Below are 23,688 nucleotides of genomic sequence, written 5' to 3' on the forward strand. Positions count from 1 at the left end.
TACTTCTTCAACCTGGGTCCCAGACTGAGAGCCCTGTGAGCCCCTTAAGAATTGTCTCCTTGCTAGTCAGACTTCTGAGTGAAGAGAATCAAAACTTGTTGTAAGTCAGGGGAAGTTTGGGCATACTTGCAAACATTAGAACTGCAAATGAATAACCAAAAACAAAAATGACTAATACAGGAAGATGCCAAAATGAATTTGTCATATTAATCCCGCCTGCAAGGAGCTTGCAGATGCGCTTGGAGAATAAAAGAGATGCATTTAATAGCAAACATGTGAGATAAAACAGGCTAGATGCCCACGAAAATGCTCATGGAGGGTCCCTTTCATTTTGAAACTGGGGTTGAGGGAGAGGGGGAAGGAGAAGGAAAGCTTCATGCTGGAGCTGGATCTTGAAGCAGGGAGGGTTGAAGACATATGGAAAGGCGAGGAATGACATCCCTGCCAAGGGAATAGCACAGATACAGGGAAAGGAATAATGGTGTGAAATTCCTGAGACCGATTTTAACAATCAGTTGCATTTGGCCAACTCAAAGGAAAACGGTCAGTCGAAGGCTTTGTATAAATAGATCAATGTGTGCCATTCAGTTTGCTTAAATAATCTCACAAGATTGAGACTGAGTCTCATTGAAAAGGACAAGGGGAGCAGATATGGAGCACTTCAGAAACCTCAGTCTTTATATCTTTAAAGAGGAGTACATTTTCCCTTCCTCTTTGTTCAGCGTATGGAATATGAAATTCATCTCAGAAAGCCCCAGAGATGACTCTATCGACTGTCCTTTAAATAGAATTAAAATTGACTCAAGACATATCTGTGAATCTATTGAATTACATCGTCCACAATTGAGCTGCAGTAGGTCTTGCAGGAGGAAATTAACAGATGAGGGGAAGAATAGCATGGATAGGCTGCCACTAGATGCTGAGGTTTCTTGTAGGGGATGAAGGGAAAGGGTTGAGTCAGATGTGAAACTTGTCTCATACTGGGAGACTTCAGCTGGTTGGCTGAATGGATGGGCCAGATAATTTTCCTTAAAGAAATAGTGTTCATCGCTTTGTATTGTTCCCATCAGATTTCAGGAAGGTGTGATTGAGTTAAAAATGGAAATATCCAATATTCTCCTTGTATCATTGCAAAATGTGCATTTTCTAGCTCCTGTGCATGGACAGGAGATACAAGGGAAGCAAGAGGTTGACTCACTCCTCTCTCTTTTATTTTTTCCCTCCATCATTACCTTTTCTTACTCCCCTTCCACTCTATACCAGTGAATATTTCTTGATATCCTGCTAGGTGCTCTTCTAGGCTTTGGGGATGCTAAAGCATCTCCCCAGCAAATGGCCCATCTGAGAAGAGCTCAGTCTCCCTAGTAGGACATAGGCTGAACCTTGCACTCATGATTTCCCAGTGGTATAGAGACAGCCATAACCTCCTTGAAGTGAGTCCAGCCGGAACCTTCCAGTGACTGATGACACAGTGGAGAGGTGACAAGCCTTCCCCAAATACGCTTCCCTATCAGAATGGTACTCCTCTCTGAGACAGGATGAACCATCTACTTGTGCTTTGCATTGTGTTAAGTGCTCTGCTTCATTATTATACTTATTGTTAATCCCATACTAGATGTGATCATGTTATTTATGGTAATCAAAGTTTGCAATGCAGTTGCATGATGGCAGGGGGTAGATTTTGCCTGTGAAGGGACTACATGTACTCTAGTTTTCTATTTGTAGAAAGAAGGACAACTTTGCCAGGGTGATCAGTTTGAGCATTCCTGACACCATACCATGACATCCACACATTTTTCTTTTTATTTTGTCGATACAATTCAACAAAATTTATATAACACCTGTTGTGGGTTCGGCACTGTTCTAGGCAGGCATTTGGCATAAAACAGTGAGTAAACCTGTGATCACACTTTGCCCTCATGAAGCTTACAGCAGGGAGGGACAGATATAAAACTTGCAATTATGTAGCAGATACTTCATTACAACTGTGATAGAAATCCAAAGAGTGTCTACACTTTCTGCTCTGGACTCCAAAAGGAAGCCAACCTGGGTCATTGGATTAGAATTCCCATAAAAAGCATTCTGGTGGCATGAAACTTCTTTAGAAAAATTCTAATAGTACTCTCCCTTTTTAGTGTTTATTTATTTATATTTTTAGGTCAGATACGGTTCATTACAGGGGTGTATGGCTTGGGGTGATTAAATGTCCTGGTTTGCCCAGGTCTAAGAGGTTTCCCAGAACATGGGAATGTTAGTGCAAAAATTGGGTGAGTCCTGGGCAAAGAGACAGTGTCTGTGTGTGTGTTTGTGTGTGTGTGTTCCAGGCACATGCATGCATGCATGGGGTATTGTGTGCATGCATGTTCTTGCATAAGTTTAGAAGTTTCAGTTTCCTTATCACTCAAATAAGAGATGGCTAAAATAGACTTGCTTTCCACTCTGCTGAAACTTCCTCATGAGTATCTAAATATGTTTAGTGGTATATATTCCAAAGCTGGTCAGGAGAGTGTCTAGGTAGCTTTTGGCATATGCAGGTTGGGGGTTAAATAAGTGCGGTTCCCAGTGCATGCAATAAAAACACAACCCTCCCCATCATTTTCTGTGAATTGCAATTGAATGTAATTTCTATGGGAGCTTTGAGTCCAACGCTAAACAGTTTAGCTCTCTTTGTGCCACCCTAATCTACTGTACTCGATTGCAAATGGGCTGCCATTAGCCTTGCTGTTAGAGCTGGAAAATCTGTGTAATTGCTTGGTAATTTTTAAAAACTTTTGAATGGCGTGTCTGCATGTGTGGTTGTGCAAAGCCCGTCTATCTACAGGCCATTTAATGGGTTCCAATGGGAGTGTGCACAGCGTACCTCCAGCCCGGCTACTCGCAAACTCATCAGTGCTTCAGGCATGAGTGGCATTTTAAAGGACCTGTGCCATGAGTGGAATTAGCATGCACCGTCCCTCTGGAGCCAGTTAGCTTTTTGAGCCTGACCCCCATAGTGAAAAATAAATGCATGTAATTTAGTTGGAAAAAATGTCTTTAGGGCATTTATATAACTCCTGGTTCTGCTCTATAGGACAGATCCTTTTTAAATTTTTTTTTCTTATCAAGACCCCCAATGGCAATGGTCAAAACTAATACAGGTCACCATCCGGGAGGACAGATTATGGCCCTGTTCACCTGCCTCCCTCTGCCTGACACTCACAATGGCCCTCGGGTTTCTGTCACCCCATTCTTACAGCCTGGGGTCTCTGCTGGTGTCTTCTTGTGTGAGGGCATGAATTTACACCTGGTTCCAATGGACGGGTGATAAATACAGTTTGTCACAACTCAACAGTGCAGAAGGATACTTAGACTTAAAAACAAAATATTTCCAAAAAGCCTCAGGCCTGGAGGCCTCGTTCTCTTGGAACTCAGAGCTTCTAGCACCATTTAGGATTCGGCTCTGTCTTCCCTCCTCTGAATTCCTAAAGTGATTGTGCTGTTTCTTTAGCACATTTTTGTAGATTGCCTTGTGTCAAGTCTTTTTAAGTTCTTCTTGAGTGCTTAAAATATTTAGCTATGGGAATACGGGCCATGCTTCTGAGCCCAAATGATTTTAGAACTGCTTACCACCTGCCTCACCCCCAGTTTTCTTGAGATCTAGGGTCAATCCATCTATTACAGACTAGAGTATGAAGTATGTTAGTTCCACGCCAAACTTTTCCTTCTTTTATTAATCCTTTCTTAAAGGATGAAATGATAGAGGTGAGATGAAATATCAGATGGCAGATGTTAAACAAGTTTGGAGTCTGTATTTTACTCTGGGACAAATCCTTTACTGAATATATTTTTCTTACAACTTTCTATGACATTAAGGAGAAAAAAAAATGTGTCCTACCAAGCTGTGATTGTATAGAATCCTTGTTATCCCGAAATTCATTAGCATAGTCATTTATGCATGATATCTCTGAGAATTTTACGCAGATTATACTGAAATGGCCTTCTCTGGCTTAGTATTTTATTTTTATGCATTTTTATCAATAATTTTATTTCTTTTCCCCTCTAAACCCTTTTGCCCCATCTGGCCTTTAATGGAGGGAAACAGGACTAAGATCACAAAGCATCCAGATTTATATCCAAATACAATCTAGTTGCATTTGGAGCCCTAGAGAGTCAGTCAAGGCTATTATTGGCTGCCAGGATTTTTAGAAAATACATAAATCTCCCTTTGTGCCATAAATACATTTCTGCATTCGGAGCTCACAGAGAGACCTCATTATACATATCCTGAGAGAGGGAGACGCACATCTCATTCCGAGTGACAGGTGACATGTTCTCTAGAAACATGTAAAAAGATTGCAAGCTAATTTAATTCCCTTCTCATTTTTAACCATGGTTGAAATAATTGTAGCTGTGCAAATAACACTTGGTAGCAGAAATACAAGAGTTTCGCGTTAAGTATGTCCAAAGCCCAGGGTGACTTTGAGATCACACCTCAGTGGCAGAGATCTTTTACGACATTTCCCTGTTTGTAAATGGCTTGCTAATTCTTGGAGTAAAGTTTGCTTAAACTATATGAGGGCCTTCAAAGTTATGTTTATAAAATGAAAACCATCCAGCATCAGGTTTCTTGGTCATTGGCAGTGTATTAGAAACACCTAGGGAGCTTTAAAAATGACAGGGTAGTGGGCCTGCCTGGTGGCACAGGGGTTAAAGGCAGTGTTCTCAAGATATCACCAGCCACTGCAGCACGAGTTCCATCCCCAGTCTTCAGGGAGCAACCCCACATGGTGCAGCAGACCTCACCTGTCTCGCGCCTGCAGCTCCCCTCAGCAGTGTATTTCAGTACATTTGCCTGTTCTGCTCCCCACTCTCTGTGGTGAATCCTCTCACCTCCACACCTTTAGCTTACACCCCAGTTCTTCTATGTATATATAAATAAATCTTAAAGAAAGTGACTAGGTATTCTGCTGAGTATATATTCCACAAACTTCTTCTTCTTCTTCTTCTTTTTTTTTCAGCACAGCAGCATATAGGACTTTTTTTTTAATTTATTTAGATTTTATTTTTATATTCCCCATACAATTACGACCCCCTTATTTTGACCCCAAGCCCTCCTTTTTCCCGCCCCCCACCCCCCAAAGAGTGTCTCTGGTTCATAGTTGTTTGTTGATTTTGATATTTTCTTTCTTATAGTTATTCTTTTTCCTGGTCCCTTATTTAAGTTTTCTAGATTCCTGCTATGAGTGAGACCATCCAGTATTTTTCTGTTTCTTTCTGGCTTATTTCGCTGAGCATGATCCCTTCCAGTTCCATCCATGTTGCTGCAAATTGCATGTGTTTATCTTTTTTGAATGCTGAGTAATATTCCATGGTGTATATGTACCACATCTTCTTGATCTAGTCATCTATTTTTGGGCATTTGGGTTGTTTCCAAAGCTTAGCTATTGTAAATAGTGCTGCTATAAACATAGGGGTGCAGGTGCTCTTTGGAATTGATGTTTCTATGTCCTTTGGGTAAATACCTAGGAGTGGAATTCCTGGATCATATGGAAGCTCTATGTTTAGTAGGTCCAGAAATCTCCACACAGCTCTCCATAGTGGTTGGACCAGTTTGCACTCCCACCAACAGTGCAGGAGAGTTCCTTTTTCTCTACAACCTCGCCAACATTTGTTGTTGCTAGTTTTTTTTTTTTTTTAATGTGTCATTCTCACTGGTATAAGATGGTATCTCATGGTAGTTTTCATTTGCATTTCCCTGATTACAAGTGATGTTGACATTTTTTCATATGCCTGTTGGCCATTTGCTTTTCCTCTTCAGAGAAGTTTCTTTTTAGTTCTTCTGCCCTTTTTTTGACTGGATTATTTTCTTTGTTTTTGTTGAGTCTCATCAGCTCTTTGTAGATTTTTGTGATCAGTCCTTTATCTTTAGTGTTTTGTGCAAAAATGTTCTCCCAGTCGGTGGGGTTTTTCTCTGTTTTTATTTTTGAGTTTTCTGACATTGGGCATTTGGGTTGATTCTGTGACATGGCTATTGTGATTAATGCTGCTATGAATATAAGAATGTATAAATCTCATTGTATTAGAGTTTTCATACTCATTGGGTGCCTCACCAACAAGTTACATAGCTTTGTCAATGATTGACAATAACATTTGTGAGGAAAAAAAATACTGAGTAGCTTATGCTTCTCCAGTGGACTTTGTCTTATTTGATCCAAAGTGGGCCTTTGTCGGGGCCTCCCTGGTGACGCAGGCAGTTGAGCACAGTGCTGTGAAGCTGTCCACAGCCTCTGCAGTGCTGATTCGATCCTCGCCGGCCTCAGAGCAACCCACATGGTGAGCAGGCCTCTCCTGTCTTGCCCGCTGCTCCCCTCAACAGTGTGTTTCGTCAGTCAACCTGTTCTGTTCCCCGCTCTGTCTCTGGTGAATCCTCTCACTCTCCCATGCATCTGGCCTGTACCCCGGCTCCTGTGTAAATAAAATAAATCTTAAAAAAAAAAAAAAACAACCCAATACCAAAGTGGGCCTTTGTCTAAGATTGAGAACCAGTGGTCTATTACAATAGTTCTCAATTTTAATTGTGTATCAGAATCATCTTGTTAAAAACTCAGATAGCTGGACCTGCCACCATGGATTCTGATCCTGTCTGAGTGATGTTGCTTTTCTGGGGTCCAGGCTTTGAGAACTACTGATGCAGTGGACTGGGATTTTAAGGCAATTATTCTGGTGCATTTTTGGGCTGAATTTCAAATTATCTTGAAAGTTCCTTACCCTTCACTTTGAGTTGTGTCAACCTGTTCTATTAGTACTGCCTTTAATCAAGTAATTAGTCATTTTCCTAAAAATGGACTTTCTGGAACATGTCTTCCCACTCTAAATATCAAAACAAAAATTCAATCTTCAAATGTCTCTATTTTGTTATGAATTAGAAAATGAAAATGACAAGACTTGTGCTTTTGGGAACATGTATAAATAAAGTCCAAATAAAGATAAAAATGCTGAAATGTCAAAAACAATCTTTCTGTCTTATCTACCTCAGAAGAGGGGACTCTGGAAGAAGAAGATAATTCTAAGACCTGAGGTCAATTCCTCTGATCCTTTTGGAAACCTCGGCACCAAGTATTCAATAGGTGGAAAGAAAGATATCTAAAATATGGAATCTTCTGAGTCAGTCTTCATTTACTTACAGGGTATAGGCCCCTCTCTACCTTTCCTCATTCAGGGATCTCTGGGTTGAGAGTCAGAGGAACTGTTTCATATCTTAGAGCCTCTTAACATCCTCTAAAGTCCCTCTAGCACTCTTCATGTTGCCTAGCAGCAAAGTCCTCCAATAATAGATACCCTTTAGCTCAGAATCATAGCCCTGATCAATGCTGTAGTGTCTTCAGTAACTGGAGTCCAGGGGCTATGACGCAAGGATAATTTGGAATAAAGTAGGCCTTTCTCTAACTGTACCTTACTGAACAGAATTAAACAGAAGAGTGAAGCCTGCATTTGCAAACCATTATGTGGTAAGTGGAAGATGATAACCAACTTTATTTTTTTTAAGATTTATTTATTTATGCATACAAGGACTGGGGTGTAAGCCAGAAGTGCGGGGGGTGAGAGGATTCAACAGAGAGAGTGGGGAGCAGAACAGGACAGTCTACTGAAATACACTGCTGAGGGGAGCAGCGGGAGAGGCAGGAGATGTCTGCTGCACCATGTGGGTTGCTCCCTGGCAGAATGGGGATTGAACTCATGCTGCAGTGGCTGGTAATAGTTTGACAGTGCTGTCTTTAACCCCTGCCCCTCCATGGAGTCCCTGATTCCCAACTTTAAAATGTTTTGATTATCTTTGATTTTCTTGACCTACTTTGCACTGGGCTTGCGTTCTTTGGTATCACAGTTGTGTTTCTTGTTGATACTCTCCATGGAGCACCCATATCCATTCAAGGACCAGGAAAACAGATGTGAAATAACATCATAGCCTCATATGCAGTGGGAATGACTCATAGCTAAGATCAGATTTACTATGAGCCACCAACCAACATCAAGGTGCTCGCTCAGGCAACAAAGGCAGAATGCAAGTACAAACTGACTTTGTACTAGAAGTTTATCTTTAGGGAAGAGGGAGAAGGTCAGAGGGATGTAGGCTATTTATTGCCATTACGGAGCTTAGACATAGGCAAGATATGTCTCTTCCAGGCTCCACATTTAGGTAACACTTCTGAAACATCACTGTGCATTCAGTGCCTCTGGGGATCTTATGAAAGGCACCCTGACTCTCCTAGGTGATGCAAATCCATGGAGCAATTTCTGAGGCAGGAGAGAGTCCTACCTCTCCCCATGGAGCTAGGGGTCTGTGTGCCAAGGAACTTAATACTCTTGAGTATCCACCCCTCTTCTAGATCATTCTCTAGTTACCCAAGATTCTAACCAAATGCCTCTTAGCTCACTTACTACATCTGAAAGGGCCTCTTTCCTAGTCTGTCCTGAGGATGTATTGTCCCACTGATGTGCACACCACTGGCCTGCAGGGAACCTACAGAGGCCATTGGCCGTAGGTGAGAGGATACATGTGTGTGGGGCTGGAGACCCATAGACTTGTGCATGAGGTTCTTTGTGTGGTGGTGTGGGTCAGAGCCATGAGAGAAGGGGTACAGGGGCCAGTTCTTGCTTTGCTGCCAGACTGTAATGTGGCACTCAAGATCCCAGTGTTTCTAAATTCAAATTTGCTTTATAAGCCATAATGAATTACTTTTGTTAAGTTAGGAAAATAGAGCAGATTGTATTATTATAATAGTTTATTGTTTGATTTAAAGTGTTTAAATATTTAGACACACACACATATATGTATATATTTATGTCTCTTACATAGACCTCACAGTGCTTAGAGGCAAGTCTAACTGGCTGATTATGTGTGTGCGTGCATGTGTATGTGTGTGTGTGTGTGTGTGTGTGTGTGAAGCTGCCATATATCTAATTAATATCTTCCAATTCATGAAAATAAAGTAAATCCCACTAGTATATTCTGACCTGTGCAGCACGCATGTCACATTCATTGGAAGAAAGTAAGCTGTCATCATTTTTTCTTTTTCAAAATCATCCTTCTTAATTGGTCCTTTAAGCCTCTTCTCCAAGTTGCTACTTCAGCGTGACAGACGCTCTTTGTTCTACTGAACCTTTTTCTTTGTCAGCTTTATTTATTAGGAAATTTGACTCATGTGTGGGCACAACACAAACCAGAGTTAAATGAAGTGTAAAGGGAAGGCATATGTAGGTCTTCTGTCCTTTCCAAGAAACGAGAGGTGGAGGGAGCCAATGAATCTTAGCTGTGTGGTGTTGAGCCACCATGGAGTTGAGGATCTTTGCTCATCATGCTAAGTGTGCATGACAGCCAAAGGGAGCTGATAATTATTATAAACAGAGTATAGGAAAGACAGGCTCAGAGAACAGCTGGAAATGATCAGTGCACTGTGTTGAGAGATACCCCCAAACACTCAGAGATGTGTGCCAAGTGGGAGAAGACCTGGAGAATAGGTGGGTGAGAGCAAAGAACAGGTTCAGTGGATCAAAGGGAAGCAGAAAGCTCATTTTGGGTGAAGTTAGGTCAGGAAATGGGCTCAAAGAAGTTGAGTGGCTTCCTGGGGATCAGCTGCCCCTCATTGAGATGGCAAACTCCTTGAGGACAAGGACCGTCTTCTATTTTTACAACCTGAAGACTGTTAGGCTCAATAAATACTTGCTGAATTGAACTGAATTGAGAGTAGAATTTGTCTCTACTTTCCCCCTCTGGGCTTACTGACAGAGCTAATGTTTCTTCTAAATTCCTCTGAGATCATTCTTTCTAAAGGCAGTTCCCAGGAGGGAATCAATGACTCCAGTCCCTGTGGGGAATTGATGATTTCCTAAGGATTTCTAGGGCTGAGAGCTAACCATGCTTCATTGACATTCTGCTGTGTATTATGCAAGGCTATGCTAAGAGAGAGGTCTTGTCAGAGGCAAATAAAGCCTAAATGGAAGATAAGAAGTTTGAAAAAAAATTCTTTCCTACAATAGCTATACAATAGATTATAATTGCCCCTAGCATGAAATACCTACTGCCACTCCCCTCCATCTAAATATAGCTGGCTGCTGCTCTGCCTAGTGTGTGTCCCTATAGCTACAGCTGTGTGAGTTATGGAATATCATCACCACCCATTTTGCAATCTTGTTAAGATCTACCTAAAACAAAACAAAACCAAAAAAGAATGAAAAAAATTAGGCTGATGTTTATCATAGAGTGGGGTTGTAAGAGGTCCATAAGCTAAAGCACCAGAAACTGCCTGTGAGTTGGGCTTACAGACAGCATTTCATATCTGATTGCCTGTGCTCATTAATCATAAGTATGCTAGTCATTAATGTTGGGCTTAGCTGTGCTGATGGATCCCCATGATTGTCAGCCCTGAATATTAGCTGAGTCTCAGGTCTTTGCTAGTTTATTCACATTGCATTGTTTTCCCAGTGAGGAAGACAGAACTAGTTAGCAATTTGATTTAAGTGTTTTATTGATGTAGTTCAGTTTAGCATCAAGGGATGTAAAAAGGTCACTATTAATCTGAAATATTCGTAATGCATATCCTGTCATTCTGGATAATTTAGTTTTCTTTTACCATCATCACCATTACTCTTCCAATACTGTTTGATATAAAACCATCTGAAAATTTCAGACCAAAACAGCTTAGGATAGATTCCAATATATTAAAATAAAATTTGGCTTCAAGATCTCATACTTCCATTTTTTAGCTGTGCAACTCTTGTTCAGCTTAATCTCTAGTTTTCTTATTATAAAATGAGAAGAACAACAAGATAAAACTCATAAAATTGTTTAAAGAGAACATAAATAAAATACTGGGTGTGAAAGCATTTTGTAAACTCTGGTACGGTGCTAAAAAGAAAATGTTAGGCTATTGTAAATGACAATTGTCAGAAACTAGAATGTCTTTAAAAGACCTTAATATTGTTGGAGAAGAGGTTCCTTATAAACAAACTCCACTATTATTTCTGGAGTTCAGGTCAGAAAATCATCCGATCCAAAGTTTATTTGGGGGATTGAATATCCAGCCAATTGCTGTCACTAATTGGTTGATATCGCTGTGCTATGAAGTTTCACACTTCCATAGCACTGCTGGCAGGATGAACTCCCTGAATCTGATCAGAATCATTTAGTGAACGTACACACAAAAATGTAAATTGCTTCCAGTGTTTAAAAAAAAAAAACAACACATTTATTCAAACCTTTGAAGTGACTATTTCTAATAAAAGATGATTCCCTTGGGAAAGCATGAAGCTGGGAAGTTTAGTTTTGTTTGAATTATTTGTATGCAGAGATCCCTATGGGCGAAACAGAAAATGGATATTTCTTTGCTTGTTATTAAAGGGGAAAAGAGTATGCTTTCCACAAATCAAAAATGACTGTTTACATATGTGAATATTTTTTTCAGGTTTGGTCAGCTCTGTAGCTTCTTAACAACTTGGTGCCATTAATTAACTAATCTATTTGACACCTATCTCTATAAACTTCTTTTTTTTTAAGATTTCTTTATTTTTATACAAGAACTGGGGTACAGGCCAGATGCGCCCGAGGGTGAGAGGATTCACCAGAGACAGAGTGGGGAACAGAACAGGCAGACTGACAAAATACACTGCTGAGGGGAGCAGCAGGCGGAATAGGAGAGGTCTGCTTCACCATGTGGAATTCTTGCTGGCCGCCCAGAATCGACCCCGTGCTACAGAGGCTGCGGACAGCTTCACAGTGCAGCACTCAAATGCCTGCGCCACCAGGAAGGCCCTATCTCTATAAACTTCTAAACAGCAGGAACTGCACAATCTCTGGGTTATAAAGTCCTTACAGGTTTTGCTTCAGTATAAGACACCGAGTGAGCTGTTCCATAAATAATTATTGATGACAGTGATAGTATCAATGACAGATTCAATTACATGGGCATTATTAAGAATGAAACACCTGAAATTAGGCTGTGTGTGTGGTATTGGAAGGAGAGCTGGATCTAGGGCTCTCGGATCCACTGATCTGAAAAAAGAGGCCAAATATTCAAGAAAAGAGGGTACAAGGCTTGCTTAACTAAGATTGTCAATTGATGGAACTCAAAATCATTGCATCTGCTGAACTCTGTACAATCAAGTTCACTGAGGAACAGACTATACAACTCAATAATCTGTTGTTGAATGAACAAATTAGTGACAAAATATTTAGTGTTTTCCATGCCTTGTATTTCTTTTGACCCTTTCAAAAAACAAACAAAAAAATCCATCAATTATCCAATCATAGAAAAGCACCAATGTTGTTGAGTGCACTGTGTGTATGCAAGTGTGTGTGCCTGTGTGTTTGCCTGTGTATGTGTGTTCCAACCAAGCCAAACAGGTGACTCCCAGAATTTCTAGGCCTTATGGCAATTTGTGGGGATATACGAGCATAAATGATATCTTCTCCTAGGTAGGTTACTCTTGGAGACACAGAATCTAATCGGCCGAGACAAGGTCATGAGACTAGAGTTGAAAGAAACTTTTCAGCTCTGATAGCAAGGTGAAGGTCAGTCTAGGTGAAAAGGTGTGAAAGGAAACCTGGCCAGATTTGAGATATATGGGAAAATAATTACCCCCACAACTTGAAAAATGATGATGACCTTTTTCAAGAGGTCAGTGTTACCTGAGACTGCTTCTCTGATATCTGAGCCATTGTTTCACACTGGAAATTCTAACTCCAGTTACCCAGGACTACAGATGGGAAGAAGTTATACGGGAAAATAACTAGCAAGTCATTCTCTTATCTCTGGGGAAGGAGGGCTGATGTGCCCTTGAGTTTAAATTGCACCCATGATGCAGACAGCTTTGGGGAGCCACATGCCATTTGCAGGACACCCAAGGTCATATGTATATGTCTAGTTGGATTCTCTGCAGTTTCTAACCAGCTCTTTGCATCCTCCCTACTTTGAGTCTCAATAATCAATCCCTCCCCTGCTGGCATTGGTATCCTTGGCATGTCTCACATATTCATCATTTAGCAAGCTGCCACACATACATTCCTTATTTTACTCTCCCCTTGGAAGCCAGCTCCTTGATCACTGATGAGGGTAGAGAACAGGACATTCTCTGAGGACTGGCAGGATGACCTTGGGCCAAGTCAAAGTTTGTGTCTCCCTTTGTCCCAAATGGTTAGAAACTTTATTGATTCTTTTCCCCTTATAAAGCACTTTGCCATTGCTGAGTAAAACAAAACAAAGAAGCATAATAAACAACAACAATCACCAAACCTCCAAGTAGTTACACTCTCGCAATTGCTATGATGACGGCATTAAAAAAAATAATAAAGGTACCTGAAACCTGATGACTATTTACCCTTTGAAGTTTCTATGCTTAGATGGAACATTTTCTTTCAATGTTAATAATTAAAGTAAATTCCAAGTGCATAATACAGACTCTTCAAATAAGCATATGTAGAGAGGGTTTTTAAAAACTTTTCTTGATGACTTAGTATTTTTCCTCTTTTCCTTTCTAGTATTCTGTGGCACACTCTAATCTTTGTACTACAAAACAGTTCTCTTTAAGATTCAGAACCTGCCAACAGTTGGATAAGATGTAATAAAGTCTCTTGTAATAGTACCCTGCTGACACAGGCACGGATCTAAAGGAGGGCGAGAGAACCAAAGCCTTCTGGCTGAGGGTTTTAATTTTTTCCCGAAAGTCGAATCCAGCACCAGGGCTCCACTGTAGCCAGTTACTGCCTCTCAAGGAAAGAGGGTGTGCTAAGGCACGGGGTTTGTGGGAGAGGGAGGAAGATAGTCACATTGCACATCATTTCAGACATTAAGAATGAAACATCTGATCTTCCTGTCAGTGCTGTTTTTTATACTGAGATAAAATGTACCTTGAAACAGAAAAAAGAAGATGAAAGTCATATAGTCCAGGTACCTCTAAAGGGCAAAGGGAGGGAGGAGGTTATGGCAGCCATCTTGGAGGCCATGGCATCCATGTTTCAGGTTGTATTTAGGTGGAAAATTTGCATTCTGAGGCCCTCTTTATTTTTTTTTTTTTTTTTGTGCTGTGAGCTAAGGTTGGCCAGTGAGAGGGCCAGCTGTCAAGTTGCTGAGGGTCTGTAAGGCACTGCACATTTGGAATTTCCTCCAACACCTTTTCATCTAAATCTGGTCTCCCTTCTAATACTGTTTGCTTCCATCAATACAAGCTTTTCCCTGCAACAATTCACATTTGAAATCTTGGCATGGTCTTCAGAGTTCCATCTTCATCCTGTGTGGGAATTCATTCAGGCCTGTCAGTTGCCTCCTGTGACTCCCCGTGGTCTCCCCTTTGCTTTCTAATCTCATCAGGCCTGTCTTTCCTGAGAGTCTTATGTTAGGGTTATTAAGAATGGCTTCTTAACTTTCCCCTCATTTTGAGTGTCTCTTCCTCGACTTAATCCTGAACACCACCACTATTTCTTTCACGTTTGTAGGACTGTTTGTTAGCTATAGGCCTAAATAGTTTCCTGTAACCCACACCACTGATTTTCAACCTCCTTTTTGTGGTAAAATCCTGGTAAAGCAATATATTAATGCAGAATCCATTTTTTTTTTTTTTAAACAATGCTGAGCTGCTCTGTTCAGGGGATTTCTTTTTTCCAGATTTTATTTATTTACTTTTGTGTAGAAGTAGTGGGGTACACCAGAGGTGCAGGGGGTGAGAGGATTCGCCAGAGACAGAGTGGGGAGCAGAACAGGCAGATCTACTGAAATGCAGAGGAGAGCAGGGGGTGAGACAGGAGAGGTCTGCTGCGCCATATATATGTCAGCTCCCTGGCTGGGGATCAAACTCAGGCCTTTGTGGTAATAGCAGGGAGACTTAACCACTAGGCCACCAGGGATGCCTTGTTTAGGGGATTTTTTTTTTTAAGATTTATTTATTTATTTATTTATTTACACAAGCACTGGGTACAGTCAGAAGCATGGGGAGGGTGAGAGAATTCACCAGAGCCAGAGCATAGAACAGAACAGGCAGAAGGATCGAAGTACACTGCTGAGGGGAGCAGCAGGCAGCAGGAGAGGTCTGCGCGCCACGTGGGACCCTCGCCCAGGAACCGGCGCTGCAGAGGCTGCGGGCAGCTTCACAACCCATCGCTCAACCGCTGCGCCACCGGGGGATTTTTGAGGGGGAAATCTGGAGTACTTACAGTTTGGTAAGTTCTACTCTGCTGCCTCCTTCATGGACTGAGATCTTTGCAAACCCAGTGACTCAGATGGTACTGGTGAGAACCACTGCCCAACACGTGTTGGCAAACTTTTCATAAAAGAAAGTTAGGTATTTTAGGCCAGAAACCCCTATATTATCACTGTTGTCATTGTTATTGCTCTTTATAATTCCTTTAAACTGCAGAAATGCATTCTTGGTTCATGGCCTGTGCAAAGACAGACCAAAGTTCGCCAGTCCCCTTGCAAAGGATAATCCTAAATTTCTTATGGCTCATGGGGCCTTCTACAGTCTGCCTCTGAACACCTGCTGTTTTATCTAGAAAAAGCAGATGATTGAGGCTCTGTCAAACCTAGGTTCTGGAGTCACAGTACCTGTTTTTCATTAGTAACTTTGGGGCCTTGGGTCACAGAGTTAGGGAGACTCTCAGTGCCTCTGTGTTCTCATCCATTAAATGCAGCCAGTAATATGGAGGAAGTGAAATAAATCCATGCATGTGGAGTCACCAGAGCTATGTGTGGTAAGTAAATATTTGATAAAAGTCAGCTATTAAAATCCTATCACATTAGTGTTCTCTTATCAGCTTACCCTGCAGTCCTTACTGGCCTTCTTATTCAAGAGCTGTTACTTGTATTGTTTTTCTACATTCTCAGTTCTATCCACCTTCTAGATGCTAGAACCATTAAATGAGTGACCCCCTACCTCACTCATCTGGTGGTGAGAAGCACAAACTTCACCGAAACCTAAGAGTGGACAATCAGTCTCCCTCGAAGGAAGCTCTTCATCTGATATTATTGGAGGAGAGGGGCCAGAATCATCAGGTGCTGGAATGAGCTTTGTGTCCTATTGAAAGGTTGGTTGACAGCAAATGCAAAGAATCAGGACCCCAGTAGTGAAGGGACAAATCCCCATAGTTACCTGGGACCCTTGCTGGCCTGACTCAGTGTTGCTACTCATGATTAAACATGTGTGCTTGGTAGTATGTGGTGGGGACACATACAAATGTGTGATAGGAATGTAAAATATGACTCTTTGTGGTTCTGTTTCCCTGAGGCCTGAAAGGCTGAAAACAGCACAAGAACAAGTAGATCTGCTTCCAGAAGGGTTTCTAGATCGCTCATGCAGGGCTGGCTAAGAGGCTCTGAAGCTGCTTCCCTATATACCGGGACCACTCTTGTCCAGCCCATAGGAACAGTGAAAGTTGGAGCTCTGGGGGAGAGAGTATTTGGAGGATTAAGCCATTTCTCTTCATTCTTATCTCAAAGAAGATGCAGAACCTTTCAAGGAGGTCACTCAGAGAGCTGTCATGGATCCGTCTAGAGTTGGGGGAAGGTACAGACTCATATTTCATTTCTGCCTGAGGAACTCTGAAGATCAGGCTGGAGATGGTTGCTTGGTATCAACACAAGGAGACCCTTGGCGGGGGATATTTCTTCTCCTAATGGTAAGGGAGCTATTTCCCAGGGCTCAGAGGTGGGTTCCACAGGAGGAGCTGTCTGAGGGATTAAAGGAAATTTTGCTTGAAATGAGCCAAACCCCTAAAATTAGAGCTGGGTGGGCTGGTTTTCTGGAAGAGGTATTCTAGGTGGTCTTGGGGAAAGGACTTTATTTATATTGAGGGAGGTACAGAGAGAAGTTCCAGCAGGATGCTTTTGAAGACCAAAGATAACAAACAAAATATAGCACAAAGCTAGCCAGAGGGTGCCCATTGCCACATTACAACTGTACATTCCATGAAAAAAAAATGTGCTTTTTCCTTTAAATTTCATCCTGGGCAGGGGGGTGGGCAGTAGGGCAACAAGATGAGGCCTGCACACCCACTTCCCACCTCAGGCTGCAGCCTAAAGGAGCTCAGACATGGGCTTAAGGAGAATCCTGGAGTTGAATGAAGTTTGGCGTTTTGATGATTACAGTGTACTGGATGGTGTTGGACTCCATTACTGAATTGAGACTGCTTTTGTGATTAAAAAAAGCTTGGACAGCTTTAAGACTTTCCTGAAATTTTATCCTAGGGATAGAGACGACTAATCCAGAGTGATTTTGTAGGGACTCTGGAAGAAAGAATAAATTTACTCTTTTGGTTGTACTTATCAAGTTCAGTTCATCCAATAAAACAGTTACACATGTGAAGCTGTTTTCAAGTAATATAGAAATTGTTGTCACTAAAATATAAATTGAGCCCAAAACACTCTCTCTCTCTCTCTAAAACACACACAAACACACACACACACACACACACACACACACAGAGAGAGAGAGAGAGAGAGAGAGAGAGAGAGACAGATCCTATAGTCACAAAGATCTTCCCGGCTCTTCTGCCCTGTTAGTTACTTTTGTTTTTATCAGTTTATTAATATTTATTTTATTTACTTTTTTTAAAGCTTAACTTTTACTTCTATTGAGGTAACATTGATATACGACACTATATGATTCAGAGGTATAGATCACACCCTTCCAAGTATGTTACTACACCACACCCACCACCTGCCCTGCTAGTTACTTAAACATTCTGAGCCTGAGATAGTTTCTCCATCTGTAAAATGAGCATAATAATAAATAATAAATAAATAATCATATTTCATAGAGGCCATGTTGGACTTGAGATAATGTTTGAAAAGCACTTAGTAAAGCATCTGTTATTAGTAAAGCATCTGTTACAGTAAGTGTTCAATAAACTTAAGCTATTATGATTCTCTACCTCTTTTCCAGTTCTACCCACTTCCCACACCTTTTAGCCTGCGCATGCATCCTCTCCCAGGACCACCTCCAATCAGTGTCCTTGCTAGAGAAAACAGTATGGACCTAATTTATCTCTTTATTCTTTAAAACTCTGAGAACATTAGTATTCAATTAACATGTGCTGAATGAGTAATATAAAGATGAAGCAAACACAGATTTTGCTCTAAAGAGCTCATTACTAAGTTAAAAATAAATATAATTTAGAATGGCAACTGCTATATAAAGTATAGAAAAGTGAGGATGACAGGGTGATACCCCCTGGTCAGATGGTGAGATTGTAAGTTCAAGATTCAAGGTTTATAGTAGAATGTTATAGGAACTTCCATTCATTTAGACTCTCAAGAGATATTTGAGTGCCTGGTCTGTATATTCAGTCTTTCTGCCAAGGCTTATGACAGAGTAAGTTAGATATGAACTCTGGAATTCTCGAAGCTTCTTTGCTCAGGGAGGTGAGTTAGAAGACTTGGGCTGGAAGCTCTGTGATGTGGACCATACCTTCATGGTGAAGTCTATGCTTCTGGGGCATGGCAGGGTCTGCTAGGAGAAGGCTGGCAGAGTTCAAGGCTCCAGCTGTTTGGATGATGAACAACCAATACTGGTTTGCAGGTATAAAACACCCTTGGTCAAGGTCATTCTAGCAGGAGCGCCCAACTCTAACTGGCATTACAAGGGAGCAAAGGCAGGGCTCAAACCAACACAGATTCTACACTCCTCCCTCTTTCCTTTGTTTCCTCTAAGAGACATTTGCTTCCTTCTAAAAGTGCTGACCAATGAGGTTACAGGGTGGGGTGTTGGTGCTGTCAATGTGTGAGCCATCTGACTGTCCAACTGTCAGTCCTCCTGAGGACCCTGGAGTTCACTGAAGCCAGATGGAAGTCCTCTGGCCTGTGTGGAGTTGGGTGGGTGCCAGAGCAGATGCACCCACAACAGTCAGTGGGCCGGAGGACTCGATGACTTTTGTGCCCTTTCTCACCTGTCGAATGGTGGACCACTATTCCGTGCTTAATGTCATCCCTTGGTTTCAGAACCACTTATGGCCCAAACTGCATCAGTTTTCTCTGCTCTGTGGCATCTGTCATTTGGTTTAAACAAACATTTTTTTTTTTTTTCTGGAAGAAGAACATCATTTTTAGGTCAAGGTTTCAGGGTTTTCAATGACTGCAGGCTATTGACCATTAGGCATAATGCAAACCTTTCTTTTGATGCCAAAACAGCTTGATAAATAAGCAATTTTTCCCCCACCTGCCATTTGTATGTGTTTTAGAGAAATGTGTATTTATTGACTGTTCTCTGAGAATATGGTGTCAGGCAAACATTTTGTTTAAAAGGTACATTATCTCTCATAGATTGGCATCTACTTTAGGAAGCAAAAAGAAATAGGTACTTTAAAAACAGAGCTGTGGGGTAGGATCAGAATGTCTGCATTGCTTGTTTCAAAAATTCCCTGACAACTTTCCAGCTAGGGAAAGGCCCTGGAGTGGTTGGGGAGGCCTGGAGTCAGATATCTGAGTTCTGGCTTCCCTCCTCGTCTCTTCCCCTGTCTGGGTGACTTCAACATAGAGCACATGCAAGGGATAGAAGACATCATGGCATGAGGAGATGATAAATTGAAGTCTAAGTTTTCTTCCTGTAATAAAACTCTTGGAACACCCAAAGCAATGCTCAGCAGCTTTTCTCCCTAAACTACAGGAGTTCAGAATTGACAGTTTTAACAACCCAACTGATTCATCACAGTCTATTTCACTCACTGTTTTCTTTCATTTATTCGTTCATGAATTCATTTATGCACTTATTCATTCATGCATTCAATAATTCATTCATTTGTGCAACAAAGATACAATTTGATGGCATTTTTTTTTCTTAAGCAAATAGTAGAGGCACCCATGATGCTGTGAGATCAAAAACTCAGCAGATTCCTTGTCTTTCTCTGAACACTGCCTAAAGACCACAGCCTTTAGGTCTGTCAAGTGTCTTTATGCTCTTAAGGATGCCCATCTCTATAACATTTGGTTCAAGCACCTGTCCATTTTAGGCAGTAAAGGGCACAGAGGTAAAGACTATCTAATTAACAACCAAAAAAGAAAACTGAACTCTCAACAAATTGACAGTAACTTAGTTGTCAAGATGGGAATTTGCAGGCGATACTAGAGAAACCAGTTATGTCTCAGGACAAAGCTAGAATAAGAGTATTTGCTTCTACTGAGACTTGACAAAAAGAAAACAATTCTTCATGATCCTTTCAAAGGTAATGGACTAGAATTGGAGATCAGGTGATGAATTGCAAGAACAGAAGAAAGAAAAGGCACTATTACCTTTCTTACAACCTGGTGGGACTTGATGAATGTGGGAAAGGTTAGAAGGACCCAGATGGAAAAGTTCATTTGGGTCAGAACATTTTCCAGGGGCTCAGGCTACAATGGAACAATTCTATCCCCAAGTTGATGCATGGGCAGGAACAGTGCTGTCAGAATTTCTAAGCAGAAAATGACTCAATTCTTAGTACAGAACTAAAAACCTTGGAGGGCTGGACAAAATAATACAGATTTTTATTTATCAGAGAGGGAAGAACACAGCATATGACAAAAGGCACCTTGAAGAAAAAGTACCTCTGCCCCTAACTCTCTGGGTCTTGTTGTCATCATCAATTCGAGATAAAGAAATTGAAGTAAAATCATAACTAATAACAAGACCAAATACATACAATGCCCTGCAGGTGAGTAATAGACATTACGATAGGGAATGTTGGGGAGTATGTTGAATTAGAAGACTGGAAGGTGAGAGAGAGAGAGAAAGAGAGGGAGGGAGGGGGAGCAGGGGAGAAGGAGGAAGAGAAAGAGTAGCTATTTCTGGACCTGTTGCACATTAGACTTGGGCCACTAGTTGACAACCCTTAGACTAAATGATTTGTTTAACGAATATTTATAAATTTCCCTTGGGCCTCCCTGGTGGCGCAGTGGTTGAGCGCTGGGTTGCGAAGCTGCCCGCAGCCTCTGCAGCGCCTGCTAGATCCCCCTGGCTGCTAGGCGAGGGTCCCACATGGCGCACAGACCTTTCCTGCCACCCACTGCTCCCCTCAGCAGTGTATTTCGTCAGTCTGCCTGTTCTGCTCCCCTCTCTGGCTCTGGTGAATTCACTCACCCTCCTGTGCTTCTGACCGTACCCAGTGCTTGTATAAATAAATAAATAAATAAATCTTTAAAAAAATAAAAAAATGAATTTCCCTTATGTCTCTAATTTTCTATCATTAGAAATTTATCGATTTCCTCTAAATTGAACAAGGCATGACAATGGCCATGTTGCTGAAAATAATCTACTGACCAGAGGCAGAGGCAGATTTGATGGCCTCTTTGTAAATAGCTTCTTTGTAGTCCCTTCCCCAGGAAAGTCACTCTACAACCCCAACACTTTCCATCCCCTGGCATGATAACCCAGAGGAAGATTCCAGGTGGAGAGCCAGTCACTGAACTCCTCTAAATGGGCGGGTGGTTGCCAAAAGTCACCCAAAAGCCTGGTTGAACTCTCACATGGGGGCCCCAACGTGTGCTCGCCTCTTCACTGCAGCAATCCCACTGCCAGCTCTTGCTTCATGAATGCCCTCTCTCTCTCCTCTTTCGCCTCCCTGCCTGATCCTCCAGTGGCAAAGGCTTAGTCTCCACTAGCCCTGCCTGTCCCTTTCCAGTTCAGCCCTGCGCTGCACAGTGGAAACTAGGCAGCTACACTCCTGCCTCCCTCCCAGTCTAGATACAATGAATCCCCTCCAGTGTGGACTCACCAGGCTGTCAAGGTCATGGTTCTGCCACTCATCCAGGTCTGTAACCAGCTCTCTAAAGCTCCCTTGGCTTCTCTCCTTGTCAGAGCCGCTCACATGCCGTACACTAGGCCTCTGTGCTCCAGGGCCCCAGCACAAAGAAACCATCTGACTTACTGCCATTTCTCATACAAAGGTTGGAAGGTGTTGGTATTCGCTTGTAGCCCCTCTGTGTAGAATTCTCCAGATTTCCTAGTATAACCAATCGGAGGTGAATGAGCTAGTTTTTTCCACCTAGGAACCCCAGAGGCCTGGGAAGCTTCCCAGTAAATAAATAATTTCCTTCGATTCTATTTATTGGCAAGCAGAAATGCCTCATTATTCACCTCTGGATATAAGAGACTCTTTACTCTCTCTATAGCAGGGCCTCAGATCTTTCTTTTCCTGTCTTGGATATCAGCCAAAACAGCTCACCTTTCCTCTTTTTTTCCATTTGAAAAGCTAAAAGGACGGGAGGAGAAAGTTGGCACTTTAACCTACTACCTACCTCCACTTTTGCTTAAGTTTGGAGGTGAGGAGGCTGAATGATTGAAAATACCCTCTGGGCATCTTTATCTTCCCAAAGGTTAGAACAAAGAAGGAGGGCACAGCCTGGAGCAGCGCTACTGGTCTACACCAGGCTGCCATAGGGCAAGTGGGAATCTGGGTACTGGAAATGAAGCCAGGTGCAAGTTATATATGAGGTCTCATTTGCATCTTTAAATGTAACACTAGGGATTTTTTTCTTTTTGGTAATCTTTTCTATTTGCAGGATTTCTGGCCCTTTTTTCTTGAATTCCTCTTTGGGGACTGTGCAATATTTTACAGACCAGGATGGATTTTCTCTGGAGATGGGATTAATAGGAGCATAGGACCCGATTAGTTTTATGTTGGTCCTACAATCTCTGCTCTTTGAAAAGATGTTGCTTTATTGTCAAGACATTTCAGTGTTTCTTGTAGGAGGCCTGCTCCCAAGAGAGCAAGGACCTGATTATAGGTATGTAACTGGGAGACAGAGTCCTTAGGAGTGGTCTATGGGGAAACCATTGTGTAACACTCTGTAGATAATTTTCTCTACTTGTAAAATACATTGTGTCATCATAAATCTGATGTTTAGAGCAAGTCTTGGATAGCATTGCACTGCACTAGCATACATACATGTTTATGTGTGCACGTGCCCACATGCCACACACACACACATACACACACAGTCATTGCATTTTGAAAAAACTTGCTTAATATACCATCCAGATACAGAGCTGTAAGAAAGAAGAGTTGGGGCAGAAATTTGTAGGCCATACAGCTGCTGGCTGTAGCAGTAGTAGCTAGGCTTGAATTCCTGACGGGGGACTATCTGGACTTTCACTTAGAAACTGACACTATTCTGTGCTCCCTCACTGTGAATTACACAGCTTAAGTGGTGTTTCAGTTGCTCAATCCACTTCACAAATAAAAAAATGGAAGATTATCAGGGGACAACTGCGCTGCACTGCAACCTGTATATCTATGAGTGTACAGGGCAGAGAGGTACTGGTGATGGGGGGGGGTGTAAATTAATCTACCCCTGGTCTACACCTGCTTTTGTCCTACCTTTGCCACAGTATTGGTTCCTAAACCCCGTCCTTTATATATTGGTGGTTCTAAAAATTATTTTGCTTTCAAATAGGCCAATCCAGACATTATGAAGAGCTAAAAGAGAGATTAGCTTTAAAACAGATTCCATCAAAGTGTCAGCTAGTCATGGGCTTTTCTTACATGTCATCCCAGCTGCTTGTCCACTGGTCTTTCTGGGAACTCTTCAGCGTTCTGTGATCCAAGGCACCTTGACTTTCCTTTCTGTTACTATTGCTTTGGGGGTTTGTGCTGTTTCAATTTGCCGCCTTCTGGGAACTTTCCAGCAGTACAGAATCTCCATTTATTATAATTTTGCATTTTGTTATTTATACTAAAAAGCCTTTGGGTGC

Source organism: Talpa europaea, assembly GCF_964194135.1.
Source record: "Talpa europaea genome assembly, chromosome: 12".
Taxonomy (NCBI): Eukaryota; Metazoa; Chordata; class Mammalia; order Eulipotyphla; family Talpidae; genus Talpa; species Talpa europaea.